Source organism: Nicotiana attenuata, unplaced genomic scaffold, assembly GCF_001879085.1.
Source record: "Nicotiana attenuata strain UT unplaced genomic scaffold, NIATTr2, whole genome shotgun sequence".
Classification (NCBI taxonomy): domain Eukaryota; kingdom Viridiplantae; phylum Streptophyta; class Magnoliopsida; order Solanales; family Solanaceae; genus Nicotiana; species Nicotiana attenuata.
Genome location: NW_017672143.1, coordinates 197619 through 201737, shown reverse-complemented (window position 1 = coordinate 201737; position 4119 = coordinate 197619).

The following is a 4119-nucleotide window of genomic DNA, read 5'->3' as shown; positions in this document are numbered from 1 at the left end:
TCCTTCCATTAGAGTTTTGGTGACCATAGCTAGCCTGGTATGGATTCTTGCTTTCTTCATTGGAAACACTATCATCCCCAAGAAACAGAACATGAAGACAAAGACCCTTCGATGAATATGCCCCAATGATGTAAGGGCGAACTCGTCAGGATAAGTACAGTAAGATTTGTTGTGACCGTACCTTTCATACAAATAGTCAAAGGGAATGTACGACTCCTTCAAACATGTCAAGTCTGGATTTTCTTTAGACCCATCATTTTGAGAAAACCTCTACCCTTGCGGTTTCCCGGCATCAGCAAACCCGGAGTTTCCCACGGTATTCCAGCCAGTCCTCCTATTTCCTCAAGCAAAGGTGCCATCTCAATGTCTCCAAAGCGGAACACAGACCTATCACAATCCAAGAATAGAATGGCAGCTTCTATGATTTTGTTGTTGGGTTGAATTTCCAGGAGAGAAGGTAGGTTTTCCAGGTACTTTCGGACAAGAGTCTGATCGCTGGAATGAAGATACTTCCACCAGCTTAGCAATTTGGGGTGAATGTGGGTGACCATGCCGAATCTGGGGACTTCGTGCCTCATATTTCTGCAAGAAAAAGGTTAGACCCTTACCCCCTCCAGACTCGACTACTAAATATCAATAATTGGCATAAAAGCACTTTAGTTCTCCAAATAAATGCACAGAACGTGATAAAGTCCGTTTGGATTTCAAGGAAACCCAGTGGACTTTGGACAAGGCTATCTTAAAAAGTCATTATGCGGACAACATAACTGACTCGGCTAGGTTTGACCATGATGCATGTACAATTAAACGGAGTAAGGTTTCTATGTGGCATTAGACTGGTACCCTTGAGCGGACAACTCAAGAGGGAAAGGCGCGAAACCGTCGACTACACTGTTGATCGACTGGTTTTACCGCAAATATGCCTTTGCCGAATTTAGGGGGTGATAATATCGGAAGAGCGCAACCACTCATTATAAGCGTTGATATGGTCTTTTGTTTGACACGAGTGGAATATGATGTTGAATATGCAGTTACAATAATTAAACAAGTTGTCACGTATTTGCACGTTCATAAAGTAATAATTACAACAGTTTCTCATAATTTACAACAGTATTAAAGGAAAGCGATAAAGGAAAGCATTAAGAGAAATAAAGGAAAGAAACAAAAAGCCAAGTCAGTTTCGCGGTAGAAGAAGAAAAATACTTAAAGGCATTTAAACAAATAAAGACATATAAAGAAGCATAAAGTCACAAATAGCAAGAAATGGTAAAAGCCTTAAAGATATCCCCAGCGGAGTTGCCATGCTGTCGATGCCCCTTTTTCTCGCGAAATCGGGTTTATGACATTTGGACGGACAACTCGTTTCCTTTTGGGAATTGGGTTTGAATTGAAGAGTCGCCACCTAATGATTAAGTTCATTAGGACACTAAGAAGAATTTTGATTTAGAAAACCAGAGATTGGGTAAGGGCTTGAAATTATCCAGAGGGGAAGGTGTTAGGCACCCCTCAAGATCCACTAGTGTGGTTCCCGGCTATGCTATAATCGTGACTTTAAGTGCAAACAACAAGCAAGAATTACAAATACGTTTTCACATAATGGTTGCGAGCAATTGAAATTAAAAGAAATTAAAGAAGCTGAAGTTTGGGAAGAAAGTAGTCTTTGAAATTCTGAAAATAAACAAGTAAGGGGAAGGGGTTTTCACATAATTACTGCAAGTAATTGAAGTAAAAAAAAAAAGATTAAAGAAGCTGGAATTTGGGAAAAGCAGTCCTTTAAAAATAAACAAGTAAAGGGAGGGGGGGTCCTAGGTTTATAAATAATATGGATCACCCCACACAACACCCGGTAACTGTTTATACACGTGGTGTTATCGCGTGGTCATCATATCCATATCTACCCTTTCCCACCCCGTTAAGGTATTAAAACGCGGAATAGTCTCGTTTTCTTATTGCATGCTACTACCCGCCCCAATCCTATCAGTCCCGGAGGTATTTGGGACTACTAATCCTAAAGGGAAGGGATGTGAGGTTTCATAGTTTCAAAGGACAAAATTCTAAGGCGACAATCAAAACACATATGTAACAAATATGGGGGAGAAGCACATAACAGATAGAAAGGGCTCAAACAAACCTCCTTAAAACAAAGAGAAGCATATAGTTTAGCATGTCTTTACACGTACTGATTAGGGTCTGTTTAAACTTAAAAGTTGTGGCAGACTGATCTATTACATATTTCAGATAAGAAGCCCAAATCAGGCCTGCCTACTGGTTGTAGTTAATAAGAATCTGATTCAATTTATAAGTTATCCTATGGCTTGCCTAAGTGATAAACGGAACCTATAGGCATGATATCTATTAGTTCAGGAAAGAAGTATGCTGATTTAGGAAAAAGAAACTGTCAATTACAGGAGTATAAGTTCTACAGTCGTTGTTGTTCCTGCTGATTTTAGACTTATAAGCTAATGGGCGATTCAGATTTTAGTTGATAGCTCCTATAGGCATGCTTTCTAGGTGCTATTGATTTGAAAAACATTTTTTTACAAGCGAAACAAGAGTACAGAAGTCCTATGGGCATGGTATCTAAATGTTGTTAGTTATTTAAACCTATAAACGGGTTTGCCTAGTGATAGATGCAGATGCGAAATTCAGGAAGTCCTATAGCCATATTATCTATATGATATACAGCGTTTCAGAGATGACTTATAGACATGGTCTCTATATGATGCAGAAATGCAGAACCTATAGACATGGGTTCTATATGAAATGCAGAACCTATAGACATGGTTTCTATATGAAATACATAACCTATAGTCATGGTTTCTATATGAAATGCGTAACCTAAAGACATGGTATCTATATGCAATACGGAAACGAAAGTTGAAAGCAGGATATAAGTGCAGAAGTATAATAATCACCTATGAACATGATATCTACCCCTTTTTGCATGCATGATTTACCCTCCCCTTTTCACTAAAAGCCCCAATAGTTATTACAAGTTATTACAGCCCAAAATAAATAAGAAAAGGTAAAATTACATCAGAGAAACTAAAAAAATTTACAATCAAGGAGATCCTGATTCAGGTTTCCTGCCTGAAGCATGAAGTAAACCAACTCCAAAGACCATAATCCAAAGGCTTTCTCATTTGGGTGTGTCAGAGTTCCCAAGAGCCTCATGGACTCCTGGCAGTGCTTACACCCAAATACAAGATTGAGTCATAGTGCAGTGTGGAAGAGCCAGCTCTCCAATGTCCAAGTTCAGAGGGAACTCAAGGTCCCAAAGCAAGTCTCGCAGGATGGGGGCAGAACCTAGAAACTAGGAATGAGTGTAAGTGCAGAGAAGGGATTCTGGGGAAAAGCAAAGATAGGGTGGTGGTCATACCTAGCAATTGGAAGTGCTGGCACACCCCAACCAGCATGTTAGACATATTGTTTGGGAGTTAGGATCCCCTAAGGGATCAAGTCCAAACATGAGCAACAATTTGGATGTTGCCATGTTCTGAACTTCAACTCAAATACATAGAAGGGGACAGGGGAGCAGGGATTCACAGTAGAAACATACGCAAAGAAGTTGACATGCTAATTAACATTAAACATAGGCGGTAAAGCAGACAGGGGTGTAGGGATTCACAGTAGAAACATATGCAAAGGAATTGACATGCTAATTAATATTAAACATAGGAAGTAAAGCAGACAGGAGTGTAGAAGCTGTAAAGTAAACACATTGGGATGAGGCTGGAAACCAAACTAGAACATACCAGTTTCAAGGAAACAAAAGAAGAGAAAGCAGTAGTCTTGTAAATCCAAAGTGCAAGCAAGCAGTTAGAACACTATGATTTTAGAAGAGAACTATGAGATTGAGTAGTGTAAAAGTGTTGAATTGAGAGTGTGTAATTAAAAGTGTCTGAAAGTTGAATTCGAGGTTTTTTTTTTCTTTTTGGTGAGAAAGGAGTCGTGCCCTTTTTATAGTGTAGAAGGCAAGCAGAATAAGGTAGGAGAATAATTTTAAAAAAAATCAGTTGTCAATCAATTACACAAGTTTCCCTTTAGTTAAGGGATTCTGATTTGAAACGGGTAAAATAATTAAGGAAAGAGGTTGAACAAACACTTTTCCAAAGCAGT